Genomic DNA, 18,469 nt, shown 5'->3' with positions numbered 1-18,469 from the left:
AATTGACTGGTTTGTTGATTGCTATGTACAATGGCAGCAGTCCCTGTGCCTATACCGGCAGCGACAGTTACCCCCATAAGGACTGCTAGAGTTATTGAGATTGGTTCTCTTTTGTATCTGGTTTGGCTTAATAGTGTAGTTTCTAAGTCTGTCCCTGAATGATAGAGAATTCGGGGGTATATAGAAGCTAACACACAATAGTTGGCAGAGCTGTTAAAAACCTTTGTAGATACACAAGGGGTAAGTCCAGTGTCATATACCCACTTTAAGCCTGGGGGAGGTTGAAGGAATTTATCATAATTTTGGGTTTGATTAATGGTGGCACATAAGATTTTAACGTAGGGAGGAGGGTTACCTATACAAGTTCCTTGTCCCGTAACTTCAGACAAGGTGAGTTTATGGTCGCTGTCCCAGTCCCAAGACGTGCCAGAAGGGAGGATGGTATATGATTTGTTTATAGCTATTCCTTCATAATAGGGCGGCGAAGCCGACAGGAAGAGCCAGCATGACTGAGTGAGATTAGCTCTGGAGTGATGGAGGGCAGAAAAGGCTCCCAGAATTAGGTTGTATAATCGGTCACCAAGAGTTCCTGGATTGTGGAGGGTCGAAAGGGGTGGAGAAGTGGGAATTAGGGAACTAACGGGGTTACGGGGGGTATGGCTAGGCCTTTGTGAGGGCGTAGGTTTTGTATGAGGCCCCGGGTTTTTACAGTTAGAACAGGGTTGGGGCCTATCCTGATAGCTTTTTGGGGAATTTCTTCCTTTTTAATTAGTATTAGCCCCCCCTGTCTCGGCCAGTTTCGTATAATCTGGCTCCCCAGGTTTTTCCAGTTATCCAACTATCATCTGAGGGGTTAGTGAAATTAAGCCAAATTTTAGCACAAGGGTTTTGTGAGTAATTCGTTCTAGGCCTACCGCCGGTCTGGAGCACTCCGTGGTGGGCCCCGGGCCATCCATCAGACCCACAGCTTCCAGGATTAGAACAGGTTCTCTGGAATCCTATTTTGAGGAAGGGGTCGCCCGAGGTTGCCCATTTTGAAGCTAAAGTTTCACAGCCCCAGTAGGCACAATAATAATGTCCTGGGCTGTTACAATAACTTTTACCCGGATTGGATGCGGGACATAGGTAAATGGGGGTCAGGTCGCAACAGGGCTCGACCCCCAGAGCGGTAAGACTACAAGAGGCTACTAGAAAAGAAGGTTCCCCTGCTCCCTCCCAAGTTTCCATAGTTTTCCCATCTTCCCATCTGGTTATTGTCCATTTCCAAGGCTTATGCGGGTTGGAATTGGGTTCCCCTGGGGGTAGAAGGAGGAGTAGTAGCCTTATGAACCCGCAACTTGAGAGGATTGTCAGTCTTTTCCAGTTTCCATTGGGACTCAGAGGGCGAAGGCGCAGGTTTGAGGTGAGATGCATGGATCCAGGATGCGATGCCATCAACCTTGACTGCCGTGGGGGTGGTCAAGAGTACCTGATACGGTCCTTTCCAGCGAGGTTCAAGAGTCTGTACCTGGTGGCGGCGGACGTAGACGAAGTCTCCTACCTGATATTGATGCGGAGTTCTGTCGTCCCCTGGCTGGTAGGAGGTGGAGAGCTGTCGCCACAGGAACCGCTGGGCTTTTTCTAAGGCTCGCAGCCTGTCAAGCAAGGGGGTATGAAGGGAATTATTAACTTCTAGAATGGAGGACATGTCCTTGACTGGAGGTGGCGCTCCATACAAGATTTCATAAGGGGTTAGGTTACACATGAGAGCAGAGGGGGTATTCCTGGCCCCGAACAGGGCATAAGGCAGGAGCATGGTCCAATCTTTTAAGCCAGTCTCTATAGCTAATTTGGTTAGGGTCTCTTTAATTGTCCTGTTCATTCTTTCTACCTGTCCTGAACTTTGGGGTCTGTATGCGCAATGCAATTGCCAATTAATCCCCAATATCCTGGCCACACCCTGACTTACCTGGGCTACAAATGCGGGTCCGTTATCTGACCCTATTACCTTTGGTAGACCGAACTGGGGAAAAATTTTTTCCATAATCTTCTTGACTACGACCTGGGCCGTTTCTCTCTTAGTTGGGTAGGCTTCAACTCATCCTGAAAAGGTGTCTATAAAAACTAGTAAGTATTTAAGTCCATACTTTGCAGGTTTGATTTCAGTAAAGTCGACTTCCCAGAACTGCCCAGGTCAAGTTCCCCTTAGTCTTTTTCTATTAGGAGCTTTGGTGGGGTAGGCGTTTATAATTTGACACGCCTGATATTCTCTGGCTACGCGATCTGCCAGTTCTTTCGTTTTTTTTTTTGAGGCTGTCAGAGGGTACAATTTCCTCTGGTCTTGCAGGAGCTGCTGTAGTTTCCCTGTCCCCAGGTGAGTGAGCTGGTGGACCTACTGTATGTAAGCTAGGGCTTCCGACTCTCCTTGGGGTGTAACCTCAGATAGTGTCTCAGGGAGTTGCTGGTTTTCTTTGGTTATTAGGACCAAGTTTATAGGGTCCCTTAATGCTGCTGCTTTTGCTTTTTTATCTGCTCGCCTATTACCCATGGTTATTGGGTCCGAGCCTCTTTGGTGGCTAGCACAGTGGACAATGGCTAGTTCTTTGTTTCAGCCCTGGCGGCCATGTTGCATGTTTCCGGCATCGCTGAGGGTGGATTTGATACATGCTATTTTAATTGTCCCCAACATTTCCTCCCTTTGTTTTTTTAAAAGGATGGAGGAAGAATGCTGATCCAGCATTCTTTTGGCATTAACCTTTGCTGGGGGAAGTAGAGGCCTCATCCCCCAGGTTGTTTGTGGCTCTGTTTTTCTGGGGAGAGGAATTTTTGCAGAGCGAACCTCTATGCAAGATGAGGCATACTTCTCAAGGAGCTCGAAAATGGCCTTTAACTGTTTTGGCCCTCCTTTGCAGTGCTTTGCCTTGCACCCAGCGGTACCAATCATAGCATAAGCTAGAAGCATATTTTCGAGTTGTATGCTGCTCCCGTAGGAGGGGGGATTCTTACCCGAGAGGGTGGGTAGCAGTCAGATATTTTGGTTTCATACCTTGGTTAGCGAGATGAAGCCGGTGATAATGCACTTGAATGGGCCTGCTTAGGGCAGAATTAATTTGGTCCTTAATTAGCTTCTTTGACTAAATCTCGCAAGGCTAGGTCCTGCAACCTGTCTAAGCGCTGCAGCTTGCGTCTAATGTCTGGAGCTGATTGGCTGATAAAGGCCATGGCCACTGAGGCTCTTTGATCCTCTGATTGAGGGTCAAAGGGAGCACACCTACGGTATGCTTCCATTAGATTTTTTTTGTTTTTTTAAAAAGACTGAGGGTGATTCATCTGCTCCCTGAATAATTTCTTTTACCTTGGCCAAATTGGTGGGCCGGCGTGCGGCTGCTCGGAGACCCACTACTAGAGTCTGGCGATAGATGGACAGATGCTCCCTACCTTTAGAGGTATTCGGGTCCCAATTAGGGCGGCGCAGCGGAAACCGATCGTCGATGACATGCTGGAGTTGGGTGGGTCTCCCATCTTGTCCGGGAACTTGCTTCCTGGCTTCCAGGAGGATCCGATCTCACTCCTCCGTGGTGAAGAGAGTCCCCAGGAGTTGTTGACAATCATCCCAAGTGGGCTGGTGAGAGAACATAAGGGACTCCACCAATCCAGTCAGCCTAGTGGGAGCCTCGGAAAAAAGGAGGGTTATTATTTTTCCAGTTATATAAGTCAGAGGAGGAAAAGGGCCAGTATTGTAGAACGGGCATTTCTCCCCCGTGTCCATCATCCACTGGAGGCCCGTACAGTCTGAGGGGGAGAGTGACCACCACATCAGATGAGATTTGTGCTCGTCTGCTTCGTGTACTATGCGCCGGTTCTGGTTCATCTGGGATCGTCTGTTGGTGAATCTGCGGAGAGGGAATGGAAGAGGGTGGAGAGAGAGAGCTAGAGGAGGGAGAAGGTGAGCTAAGGGAAGGGGGGGGTCCTGTACCAGAGCTGAAGGGTAGGGAGGAGGGGAAGAAGGACCTGCATTGAAGAGGAGTAGATCTGATTGGGATTCCGGTAGGACTGCAGGAGGTAAGGAAGGATAGAGTTTTGGAGCTTGAGAAGGACCCGGCACCTTGATTGGGAGTACAGAGGGAGAGTCATGTTGACCAAGAGGAGTAAGAAACGGCTTTACCCATGGAGGTGGGTTTTCACACAGGTCCTGCCAAACCATGATGTAGGGCTGCTGGTCCGGGTGGTCATACGGGTCAGGGCGGAAGATGACTGACTTGATGGCCCGAATCAAGGGTAGATGAAAAGCTCCTTCCCGAGGCCATTCCACGTTAAAAGAGGGCCACTCGGCCGAGCAGAAGGTCTGCCATTTGCCTTTTTTACAATAAGAGATAGATTCTGACCTCTTTCCCTGACCTCATACCAGTGTCTTAAGGTCAGAGAAAGTGGAGTCAACATTCCCTGACCCATCTTTGGTAAAACAAAAACAATCCCTAACACACAAATACAGACAGACACACACAGAGCCGGCACACCACGTTTATACAGTTTCAGAGACACAGCTCAGACTGGCCTGATGACTGTGATCGAGTCTCCCCCCATCAGAAGGGAAACAGAATCAGAGTCGGCCCTGTAGGAAGCCTCCAGGCATCCCCGGAGGTCCCCCAATCCCGAGGCATCCCTCGGGAGAGTGACCTGCAACCCCTGGACATGTCTGCCGGTTGCAGTCGGGGAGTGCTCACGCGACTCTCCGACAGTCACTGCCAGTCTGACAGACTAAGCGATCGCACCTCAGACAAAAAGGCCTCACTTACCCCGAGAGAAAGAGCTGTTGGAGCCTCCCCTTACAAAGAGCCGATCTCGGTGGGACCTCCAAATGTAAGAATTCGAGAGTTTTGCCACTCAAAGGAGGACTCCAAGAGACGTTCTCTCATGCAGCATGCAAGGGGGTTATTTACCACACATGTGTGGGGCTCACTGAACACGCAGGAACAGAGAGCCCTGAGCCTGGGTTTGGGGAAGTTTTTAAGGGGTAGGAGGAGGGGGGTGAGGGTTGAGCATCGGTCACGAGTGCTGCTTCATGCAAGAAGCAGATAACAAACACTTTTGCAAGAAGCAGATAACAAGCATTGTTGCAAGAAGCAGATAACTGCCCCTGGGAAGTTCCGGGTTGTTTTTCTTAGCCTGATGGGGCCCATAACTCTTTTCTTTACAATTCTTATCTCACACCAAATGCATAGCAGTGAATATAGAATGATACAAATGCTTTTCTGGATATTTCTATCATTCAGAAGCTAAAATATATGTAAATAGCTAAATTAAGCAGGAAAAATTAGCTACTGTTAAGCTCTATAAAATCCCTTTTTACAAAACTACCCCCTTCTCCTAAAATGGAAAAACCAGTCACCTCAGTTCCTGCACAGACCTCTGAGAGATGTTTATTACTTTTTTAGATCAATCCTGTAACCTGTGGACTAAACTAAAATTTAACTAAAACCAACATATATTTAAAGTAGTAAGGAAAACAAGGAGAGGGGGGAAATCAGTGTTAATACATATAAACACACATACCAACAGGTACAGTTAACTGGTATACCTAGTGGCCTCGTGTTAAAATCAATACTTTTGGACTTCCGGAGAAGATGGCGGCTTAGTAAGACGCGCGGGTCTTAGTTCCTCCTCCAGAAAAGCAACTAAAGAAACAGAAACAATACGAAACAGCTCCCGGAGTCACGACAGAGACCAAAAAGACAGCGTACCCCATTCTGGAACGGCTGAACGGGTAGGGAGAATCCACTGCGGTGAGATACCCGAGGGGTGCACGTTTTCCCGGCTGGGGCAGCTGGCGACTGGGGTCCCCTCCACGCACGTGGCTCCCCGGTCTGACTGGGAACATTGGATAGCGGGGCCCTCCCATCACGCTTGGCGTCTCGGGCCAGCTGGGCAATTTGGACTGGCACTCCCCCAAGCTGCGGCCAGCGACCCCCGCCTCCACGCGCGGTTTCCCGGGCCGACTGCCCCGCAGACAAACGACCGCCACAAGCGCCACCTACTGGGCAGGAACAGAAAAACAGAGCCCAGAGATTCCACAGAAAAACCTTTCAACCAGCTGGGTCCCACACCCAGGGAGATCTGATCAAATGCCCAGACACCAGCAGAAAATAATGGATGACGCTCGGAAAATTGAAGATATGGCCCAATCAAAGGAACAAACCAATAGTTCAAATGAGATACAGGAGCTGAGACAACTAATGCTGAATATACGAACAGAAATGGAAAAACTCTTCAAAAACCAAATCAATAAATTGAGGGAGGACATGAAGAAGACATGGGCTGAACAAAAAGAAGAAATAGAAAATCTGAAAAAACAAATCACAGAACTTGTGGGAGTGAAGGACAAAGAAGAAAAAATGGAAAACACAGTGGATACCTACAATGGTAGATCTAAAGAGACAGAAGCTACAATTAGTGAACTGGAGGATGGAACAACTGAATTCCAAAAAGAAACAGAAACTATAGGGAAAAGAATGGAAAAACTTGAGCAGGGAATCAGGGAACTGAATGACAATATGAAGCACACAAATATACGTGTTGTGGGTGTCCCAGAAGGAGAAGAGAAGGGAAAAGGAGGAGAAAAACTAATGGAAGAAATTATCACTGAAAATTTCCCAACTCTTATGAAAGACCTAAATATACAGATCCAAGAAGTGCAGCACACCCCAAAGAGAATAGACCCAAATAGGCATTCTCCAAGACATTTACTAGTTAGAATGTCAGAGGTCAAAGAGAAAGAGAGGATCTTGAAAGCAGCAAGAGAAAAACAATCTGTCACATACAAGGGAAACCCAATAAGACTATGTGTAGATTTCTCAGCAGAAACCATGGAAGCTAGAAGACAGTGGGATGATATATTTAAATCACTAAAAGAGAAAAACTGCCAACCAAGACTCCTATATCCAGCAAAATTGTCCTTCAAAAATGAGGGAGAAATTAAAACATTTATAGACAAAAAGTCACTGAGAGAATTTGTGACCAAGAGACCAGCTCGGCAAGAAATACTAAAGGGAGCACTAGAGTCAGATACGAAAAGACAGAAGAGAGAGGTATGGAGTAAAGTGTAGAAAGAAGGAAAATCAGATATGATATATATAATACAAAAGCCAAAATGGTAGAGGAAAATATTATCCAAACAGTAATAACACTAAAAGTTAATGGACTGAATTTCCCAATCAAAAGACATAGAATGGCAGAATGGATTACGACCCAGCAATACCACTGCTAGGTATCTACTCAAAGGACTTAAGGGCAAAGACACAGATGGACATTTGCACACCAGGGTTTATAGCAGCATTATCTACAATTGCAAAGAGATGGAAACAGCCAAAATGTCCATCAACAGACGAGTGGCTAGACAAACTGTGGCGTATACCTACAATGGAATATTATGCAGCTTTAAGACAGACTAAACTTATGAAGCATGTAATAACATGGATGGACCTAGAGAACATTATGCTGAGTGAGTCTAGCCCAAAACTAAAGGACAAATACTGTATGGTCCCACTGATGTGAACCGACATTCGAGAATCAGCTTGGAATATATCATTGGTAACAGAGACCAGCAGGAGTTAGAAACAGGGTAAGATAATGGGTAATTGGAGCTGAAGGGATACAGACTGTGCAACAGGACTAGATACAAAAACTCAAAAATGGACAGCACAATAATACCTAAGTGTAATGTAACTATGTTGGAACACTGAATGAAGCTGCACCTGAAATATGGTTTTTTGTTTGTTTGTTTGTGTGTTTGCATCTTTTGTTTTTGTTTTTTTCTTTTTCCTTTTTATATATATATATTTTATTAGTATTATTATTTTAATTCTCTTCTCTATATTAACATTCTATATCTTTTTCTGCTGTTTTGCTAGTTCTTTTCCTAAATCGATGCAAATGTACTAAGAAATGATGATCATACATCTATGTGATGATACTAAGAATTACTGAGTGCATGTGTAGAATGGAATGATTTCTAAATGTTGTGTTAATTTCTTTTCATTTTTTTGGTTAATAAAAAAAATTAAAAAAAAATCAATACTTTTGCAAAGCCAAAAGCAAAAGCTAAATATTATCGTCATAGAATGAACTTCTGGGATGTAAGAATCCATCTGACATTTGATCATTTCTGTAATAAACTGTAATGTCATGTTAAAAGTTATCAGCATGCAAAACAAACCTTCTTAACATTATCAGCCCCTGATTGCATCTATGATTCCAAACTGTACACTGGTGATACTAAATTGTCACTTACTTTCAACTGAATTTGAAAAGGTAGCAAGACTTTTTTATTTTTTTTTTCTTTGCTAATAGGGTCTTTGGCTGATGGGGATGTTACCATGGCAGCATCAAGTATTCCTTCTTCTCTAATAGTAATTGACTAAAGGAAAGACTTGTTTGCAATTCCTGGTAGACCATGATAATGCAATTTCACTGAATTCAGTAATCCCACAAATTGAAGCTGTGTACACTGCTTGAAAATGCTTTCTGCCTACTTTAAGAAGCAGACAGAAGAGTGTATAGATGATATGGGATCCTCTAATATGTTAGTATGCACTTTCAGCTTCAGACAAGCACTTGGGAAATTTCATCCTTAAACCTTGAAAATAGAAATGTCTTGGTACACACGTGTCTTAGATACTTTGATTTTTGCTCACCACTTTCTTCTTGTCTTCATATTTTTTCCATTCTTTATGATTCCTGCTTCACTAATGATTGTCATGCTCTACGTGATTTGGGAGTTTTTATTGCCTGCAATGTGGGAGTTTTTGTTTGTACAGAAGGTAGGTGCTTTGGGTTAAGCAGGCATTCTGTTGTTTGGAAACGTTGAGATGGAAAAGTTGGCATTCTATTTTTAAAATTAAACTTCAGCCTCACAATATGTGAGAAATCTCTAACAGAACTTTTAAAAAATTAAAAGAAAGCCACAGCCTAAACTTAATTAAATGATGAAAATTATATAACTTCTTCAAGAGATATTTTTTGCCTGCCCTTATGATTTTAGCCCACGATAGAAAGGAAATATGATAAAAAAGGAGTAAAGACAGCAGAAAGAACACGATGAGACAGATATGGGAGAGGTAGATGGGCAGACATGATCCTAGTTTCCTTTTCCAATAGCAAACTAGGTTTTGGGAAATATGGAGGTGCTGACTTTGCACTTAAAAGTGAGGGCCTTCTTAAATTTTGATCCCTGAGTATGCTAGTTCGGAGGTGTTGTGTACCCCAGAAAAGCCATGCCCTTTAATCCTGATTTATTATTGTAGGGTGGAAACCCTTTTGATTAGATTATCTCCGATGACATGTGGTGTGCCCAGTTGTGGGTGTGGCCTTTTGATTAGATGGAGATGTGACTCCACCCATTCAAGGTGGGTTTTGATTAGTTTACTACAGTCCTTTAAAAGGGGAAACATTTTGGAGAGAGTTCAGAGCAGATGCAGACACTTTGGAGAAGAGCTGCTTCAGAGCTGACAGAGACACTGCTGTTTGAAGTTGCTTGGAGTGCCGACAGAGAGAGCAGATGCCTAGACACAGGCAGAGCCAAGCAGATGTCACCATGTGCCTTCACATGAGACGCTAAGCAAGCCAGAACCCAGAGTTGCATCCTGGAGGAGTGAAGGGAAGGCCCACAGATGATTAGAGAGGAAACCACTGGCATCAGAAGCTGGAAGCAATGGAACCTGCGGACCAGCAGATGCCAGCCACATGCCTTCTCAGCTGATAGAGGAGTTTTGGATGGCATCAGCCTTTCTTGAGTGATGGTATGCTCTTGTTAGGACCTTACTGTGGACATTTTCATGGCCTTAGAACTGTAAACTTGTAATTATTAAATCCCCTTTTTAAAAGCCGTTCCATTTCTGGTATATCGCATTCCAACAGCATTAGCAAACTAATACACTGGGCACCTTGTTTACCTCACCTTAGTTGGTGCTTCTGAGTTTCCATCAGTATCCATGGAGCAAGGACAGCAAGTTGTGGGGAAATGGCCTTCGAAGGGGCTTGTGAAGAACAGGCTAAGGTGACACTACAGCAGAGGCTGAGGGTGTATTACTGGGAAAGGGGGTAGAATAAAGGACATAGCAAGACCTGGGGATTTGCAGGGAGTGACACAAGACTCCTGAGAGCACTTTTTTCTCTTGGATTCTTCCCTCCAGCAGCACTCTATCGTCCTGCTTCAACATGGACTAGTCTCTCAAGCCACGTGCACTGTTGTCCTTGGGTGACCTTCAGCAAAATCTGCCCCAGATCGGGACCCGTTTCCTGATCTCCTACTTTCCTCGCATTGGTGTGTAACTAGAAAATGTTGGAAAACATCCACCAAAGCTTGTGAGAAAGGGTACATGAGAGGTTAAGCTTTGAGATCTTATATGGCTGAAATGTTATTTTATTACAGAAATTTAGGGATATTTCACTGGATATAGAGCTCTATGTTGATGGCTGTCATCCCCAAGAATGTTGAAGGTATTGCCATTTCTTTCTGCTTCCAGTCTGGTTTTTGAGAAGGCAGATGACATTTGTATTTCATATCCTTTATTTATGGTCTATTCTTCACATCCTGCCTGTCCCAAATCAAACACTGGTTCTTTGACAAGATCAATAACATTTATAAACCTCCATCCTGACTGATCAGGAAAAAAAAGAAGAGACACAAATACCAATATCAGGAATGAGAAGAGTTACCACCACAGAGCCTACTGACATTAAAAAGGCTGATAAGGGATACATAAACAACTTTATGCCAATAATTTGATTATTTAGATGAAATGGAAAAATTCCTAAAAGACACAAACTATCAAAACTCACCCAGAAGAAATGTCTAAACTGAATATAAATTTACCATTGTTTAAACCAACCCACTTCACAAATCTGCCTTAAGCAGCCTAGGAAAACTAAAACAGGTACCAAGTCAATTCGATGGGCAATGGATAATATTTTCAAAAAATGATGCTGGAACAATTGGATTGCCATATGAAAAAATGAAATTTAACCCATACCTAATACCATAAACAAAAATTATCTAGTGACTCTGGGTAGGCAAAGATTTCTTTAATAGAAGACAAAAGCAAGAATTATTTTTAAAAATAATAAATTGGACTTCATCAAAATTAAAGACTTTTGCTTTTCAGAAGGCATTGTTTAAGAAAGTGAAAAAGCAACCTACAGATTGGGAGAAAAGCTTTGCAAAAAAGCATATACCTGTCAAAGGCTCTGTTCCTAGAATATATTAAGAACTCTTAGAACTCAATAACACAAAACAAGCAACCCAATAAGCATTGGCAAACTATTTGTATAGATACTTTACAAAGAAAATATATGGATGGCAAACAAGTACATGAAAATAGGCTGAACATTCTGAGTAAAATGCAAACTAAAACCACAATGAAACACCACTACACATTCATGAGAATGGCTAAAAGTAAAAAGAGTGATCATACCAAGTGTTGGCAAGGATTTTGAGCAGTTGAAACCCTATATGATGCTGGTGGGAATATAAAATAGAATCACCTGCTTAGAAAACAATTCGGAAATGTCTTAAAAAGTTAAACAAAAACGTAGCATATAACTCAGCCATTCCAATCCGAGGTATTTATCTAAGAAAAATAAAAGCATATGTTCAGTGATGTCCATCAACATGGCAATATAAGACATCCCCTGAAAAGCCTCCCAGATTTTTAGCAAATAAAAGGACAAATCCCACTTGCTTAGAATGCTGGAGGATGGTAGAGATGGGAGAAGGACTCCACAAATGCTGAATCAAAGAGAAAGAAAAATATCAGGTAGGAAATTTCCATCCTGGATCCACTGGTCCATTCCCCTTTCCCTCCCTCTGTCCCATACAGCTTAGGACAGAGGCAGTGGCCCAGGTCCCTCCCACCTTGGACAGAGGCTATAGAGCCACTCAGCAGTGAGTTAGAACCCATGCATATTTAGGCACAGGGACCCAAGTGGCAGAGACCTAGGGAAGAACACAAACTGCTGAGGAATGGCCTCTGGTTTCCTCCTTGATAGGATATCCTGCCCTGGGAAGCCAGATAGGGCATGTCCAGAAAGATAGGTCACTCCATAAAAGTCCATTTTGCATTTTATCCAGCCAATAGACACCGGATTGAATGGGAGTACAACAGTTCTTGCTGTTCATATCATCTCCACTGACCCAGCAAAGGCATTTGATAATATTCAACATCCTTTCTTGATAAAAACATTTAGAAAAATGGAAATAGAAGGAAACTTCCTAAACATGATAAAGCATATATCTGAAAAAAAAAACAAAAAAAAATGAGCAAACATCATACAAAAGGCAAAAGACTAAAAGTTTTCCCTCTAAGATCTGGAACAAGACAAGAATGCCCACTGTCACCATTATTATTCAACATTGTACTGGAAAGTTATAGCCAGAGCTGTTTAACAAAAACAAAAACAGAAAAAAGAAAAATAAAAGAAATAAAAGGCACCCAAATTGGAAAAGAAGTAAAACTTTAATTATTTGCAGATAACATGATCCAATATATAGAAACTTCTGAAAAATCCACAGTAAAGCTACTAAAGTTATAAATGAACTCAGCAAAATGGCGGTATACAAGAGTAACACACAAAAATCAGTAGTTTCTATACACTAGTAATGAGCAATCTAAGAAGGAAATTATGAAAAAAAATTCCATTTATGATAGCAAGAAAAAGAATAAAATATCTAAGAATAAATTTAACTAAGGATGGAAATAACCTGTATATAGAAAACTACAAAACTTTGCTAAAAGAAATCAGAGACCTAAATGAATGTAAGGACACTCCATATTTATGAATTGAAAGACTAAATATCACTAAGAAGTCAGTTCTACCCACAGTGGTGTACAGATTCAATGCAATACCAATCAAAATTGTAAGAGCCTACTTTGCACAAATGAGGAAAACAATTATCAAATTTATTTGGAAGGGTAAGAGGCCCAAAATAGCCAAAAATATCTTGAAAAAGAAGAATAAAGTTGAAGGACTCACACTTCCTGACTTTAAAGCATATTACAAAGCTGCAGAGGTCAAAACAGCATGGTACTGGCATAAAGATCTATATAGTGATCAATGGAATTGAACTCAGAGTTCAAAAAGAGACTCTCACATATATGGCCATTTTTTTGGTAAATTTTCATTTTTTCAATTGATTTTTTAAAATATTTTATTGAGATATCTTCACACCCCATACAGTCCATCCAAAGTATTCAATCAATGGCTCATAATATCATTACATAGTTGATTTTTGACAAGACTGCCAAGTCCACTCAACTGAAACTAAGTAGTCTCTTCAATAAATGGTGCTGGGAGAACTGGATATACATATCCAAAAGAATGAAAGAGGACACCTATTTTACACCATATACAAAAATTAACACAAAATGGATCAAAGATCTAAACATAAGAGCCAGGACCATAAAATTCCTAGAAGATGATAGAGGGAAGAATCTTCAGAATCACATTGTAGGCAATAGTTTCTTAGACTTTACACCCAAAACACAAAAGAAAAAATATATATAAATAGAACCTCTTTGAAATTGAAAACTTTTGCACATCAAAGGACTTTGTCATGAAAGTGAAAAGACAACAATATCAATGGGAGAAAATATCTGGAAACCACATTTTCAATAAGAGTTTAATATCCAGAATGTAAAGAAATGCTACAACTCAATAACAAAAAGGCAATTTAATAATGGACAAAAGACTTGAATAGACATTTCTCCAAAGAGCATATACAAATGGCTAAAAAAGAACACATGAAGAGATGCTCAACATCACTAGCTATTAGGGAAATGCAAATTTAAACCGCAATAAGATATTAGTTCATATCCACTAGAATGGTTACTATTAAAAAAACAGAAAACTACAAGTGTTGGAGAAGATGTGGAGAAATAGGAACACTCATTCATTGGTGGAAATGTAAATAGCGTGGCCACTGTGGAAGACAGTTTGGTGATTCCTTAGGAAACTAAATATAGAATTACCATGTGACTGGGCAATTACACTACGAGGTATATATCCAGAGGAATTGAAAACAGGGACTCGAACAGATAATTACACACCTATGTTCACAGTGATATTATTAACAATTGCCAAAAGATGGAAACAACTCAAGTGTCTATCAACCAATGAATAGATAAACAAAATGTCATATATACCTACAATGGAATATTGTTGCAAAAAGGAATGCTATCCTAAATATGAGACAACAAGGATGAACCTTGAGGACATTATGCTGAGTGAAATAAGGCACGCAAAAAGAACAAATACTGTATGATTTCACTGATATGAACTAATTATAACAAGCAAATTAATAAAGTCAGAATCTAGAATATGAGTTATCAGGGGAGAGACTAAGAGTAGAAAATAGTAAGCTGATGTTCAATCTGTACAGTATTTCTATTTAGGTTAATTGTAAAAGTTTGGAAATGGATTGTTGTTGATGGTAGCACATTTTTGGGGTGTAATTAAGTGCTGAATTTTGTATATAAATGTGATCGAAGGGGGAAGTTTGGGGCATGTATGTTGTCAGAAGGAAAGTTAGAACATAAAATATGGGAGTGTATAACACAGTGAAACCTGTTATGGACAATGGACCAGGGTTAATAGTACGCGTTTAAGAGTGTTCTTTCATGAATTATAACAAATGTGCACCTAATGCAAGGTTTAATAATAGGGTGGTATAAGGGGGGAATATACTTAATGTATACTATGGACTATAGTTAACAGTAAAATTTTGAAATTCTTTCATCACTTGTAACAAAGGTACTTTTTCTCAACAATTAGAGGCTGTCATGGTTACGGACATGTGTCAACTTGGCCAAGTTGTGGTACCTGTTTATCTGATTGGGCAAGCGTTGGCCTGTCTGTTGCAATGAGGACATTTCATAGGATTAGGTCATGATCACGTCAGCTGCATCCACAGCTGATTCCATTTGTAATCAGCCAAAGGGGAGTGTCTTCTGCAATTAGTGATGCTAAATCTAATCATGGGAAGCCTTTTAAGGAGGACTCAGAGGAGACAGGTTCCATTCCTGCTTTGGCTGGTGAGCCTCTCCTGCGGAGTTCATCCAGGCCATCCATCAGAGTCGTCGGCTTCGCAGCCTGCCCTGTGGATTTTGGACTCTGCATTCCTGCGGTCACGTGAGACACTTTTATAAATTTTATATTTGCAAGTGTTTCCTGTTGATTAACTAATACAGAGGCTGTATGGGAATGCTGCATTTTTTATATGATTTTTCTGTAAACCTACAACTTCTCTAATAAAAAAATTGGTTAGAAAAAGCTCTAATTAAGAACCTGAAAAAAACTCTGTAGAGCAGATTTTCAGCAAAGAAAAAAATGCATGATATCCAAACCCATCAGAGAGTACTTGGTTACCATCCTGAATCAGCAAAGCAAACTTTCAATGAGCAACTATTATGTGCTAAACTCTGAACTAGAGGGTGGCAAAATAAAAGATGGTGTCTATTCATAAATGGAATCAGAAAGAAAGATAGATGTTAAAGATCAAGATGGTATAATCTAGGAGTGCCTAGAGTGTATAATAATAGTGAAATGTACAATGTACAAATTTTAAAAATGTTTTGGCATGAGGAAGAACAAAGGAATGTCATTATTGCAGAGTGCTGAAAATAGATGATAATTAATACTTTAAAATGTCACCTTATGTGTGAGACTAAAGCAAAAAATGTTTATTTGTTACAAAATTTAGATTTTGACTAGAGCATTTCCTAATATAGCTCATGTAGATAGTTTGATTGAATGTCATAAGAACTTGGAATCTCAGGTAGCACATGAGATTTTGTTGGTTTGTCCAGAGTGACCCCCCGATGAATCCCAGAATGATTTGATCAGTGACTGGAAAAGTATTTGCAAACCCCCTTCGGGAAGTGGTGAGAGTGGGGAGAAATTCAACTTCCCCAAGTTGAATTCTTGATATTCTCACAAGCAGTGTGGACAACCAAAGCTATAGGCTGAGCCCCCAGGCTTGGGGTTTGTTCACATGAAACTTAACCCCACAAAGGATAGGTCAAGTCTACTTAAAATTTAGGCCTAAGAGTCACCCCCAAGAGAGCCTCTTTTGTTGCTCAGATGTGACCTTTCTCTCCAGCCAATATGATGAGCAGTCTCACCACCCTCTTCCTCTCTGCGTGGGACATGACTCCCGGGGGTGTGGACCTTCCTGGCAACGTGGGACAAGAATCCTGGAATGAGCTGAGACTCAGCATCAAAGAACTGAGAAAAACCCTAGAATGAGCTGAGAATTAACATCAAGGGATTGAGAGAACCTTCTCGACCAAAAGGGGGAAGAGTAAAATGAGACAAAGTGTCAATGGCTGAGAGATTCCAAACAGAGTTGAGAGGTTATCCTGGAGGTTATTCTTACGCATTAAGTAGATATCACCTTGTTGTTTAAGATGTAGTGGAGAGGCTGGAGGGGATTGCCTGAAAATGTAGTGCTGTGTTCCAGTAGCCATGTTTCTTGATGATGATTGAACAATAATATAACTTTCACAATGAGACTCTGTGAATGTGAAAACCTTATGTCTGATGCTCCTTTTAGCTACTATATCAACAGAAGAGTAGAACATATGGAATAAAAATAAATAATAGGGGGAACAAATGTTAAAATAAATTCAGTTTGAAATAGTGGTAAATGAAAGCGAGGGGTAAGGGGTATGGTACATATAGTTTTTTTTCTCTATTATCATTTTATTTCTTTTTCTGTTGTCTTTTTATTTCTTTTTCTAAATCGATGCAAATGTACTAAGAAATGGTGAATATGCAACTATGTGATGATATTAAGAATTACTGATTGTATATGTAGAATGGAATGATATCTAAATGTTTTGTTTGTTAATTTTTTCCTGGGGAGGAATTTTTTTTTTAATATTTTTATTGACAAATCTTACACACATACAGTCCGTACATGATGTACAATCAATGGTTCACAATATAATCACATAGTTGTGTAAATTCATCAACATGATCATTTTTTAGAACATTTGCATCATTCCAGAAAAAGAAATAAAAACTCATACATCCCATACCCTTTATCCCTCCCTCTCATTTGACCACTGGTATTTCGTTCTACTCAATTTATTTTAACCTTTGTTCATCCTACTGTTTGTTTATCTTTTATCTGTATGTTTTACTCATCTGTCCATACCATAGATAAAAGGAGCATCATGCACAAGGTTTTCACAATCACACAGTCACATTGCAAAAGCTCTATCATTATACAATCATCTCCAAGAAACATGGCTACTGAACACAGCTCTGCAGTTTCAGGCATTTCCATCTAGCCACTACAATACACCATAAACTCAAAAGGAACAGCTATATAATGCATGAGAATAACCTCCAGGATAACCTCTCGACTCTGTTTGAAATCTCTCAGCCATTGAAACTTTATTGTGTTTCTTTTCTCTCCTTGGTCAAGGAGGCTTTCTCAATCCCATGCCAGGTTCTGTCCCTGGGAGTTATGTCCCATGTTGCCAGGGAGATTTACACCCTTATCCTGGGGAGCAATTCTTACTGCTACTTGTCCTTTGTCTAATGTTAAATTCATTAATAATTGAACAATTAACATTCCTTTAAATATTCAAAAACTACTAATACAACTAATAAATCAAAGCCATAATTTTCTAAATGTTTTCTCCCAATCATTTGAACATTGATTGCAAATTCAGTATATTAAATTCTGGGCAAATCCAATGCCACCGAGTCCTTTAAATGCAGTAACTACTTTCCAAACAAGTGAAACATTTATATAATATTTTAATAGCAGCAAAACTGATCGAAAACTCATATTAAACAGGATGAAAAGTGCTAAGACCATGAATTTAAACTTATATTTTTATTTTATCTATAGCTATTCACTTATGTTTATTTATCCTTCAACATACCCACAATCTACATCTTATTTTTATTTCTTCCTGGGGTATAGTTTTAATTATTTAACCCAGAGAGGCAGAGTGTGTTTTTAGACAGGCCAAGCTTGTGGATTCAGACTGATGATTGACATTTCAGGACTTGGGGACACAATTCCCTGGAGACCCTTTCCAGGGTGATTCCCATTGGGTCCACCACCCAACTGGTTAAATTCCTGCTCAGAGATACAGTGGGGGTTGAATCATATTCCCCACAAAAGACATATTCAAATATTTTTTATTGTTATTTTTGTTTTTTCTTTATTAGACAAGTGGGTTAATAGAACAATCATGCATAAAATACAAGATTCCCATGTACACCCTATTATTAAGACCTTACATTGGCATGGAACATGTTACAATTGATGAAATTTTTTTCATCATTTTAAAAATTAGTACATTTTTATAACTGTACTATTAACTAAAGTCCCTGGTTTAATTTAGGATTCACTGTTTGTATGATATAGTTCCACGGATTCTTTAAAAAATTTTTATTCTGTTACCATATATACAATCTA

This window comes from Tamandua tetradactyla, chromosome 4 (assembly GCF_023851605.1).
Source record: "Tamandua tetradactyla isolate mTamTet1 chromosome 4, mTamTet1.pri, whole genome shotgun sequence".
NCBI lineage: Eukaryota > Metazoa > Chordata > Mammalia > Pilosa > Myrmecophagidae > Tamandua > Tamandua tetradactyla.
The sequence above is the reverse complement of the archived record's forward strand: the minus strand, read 5'-3'. Positions refer to the sequence as shown.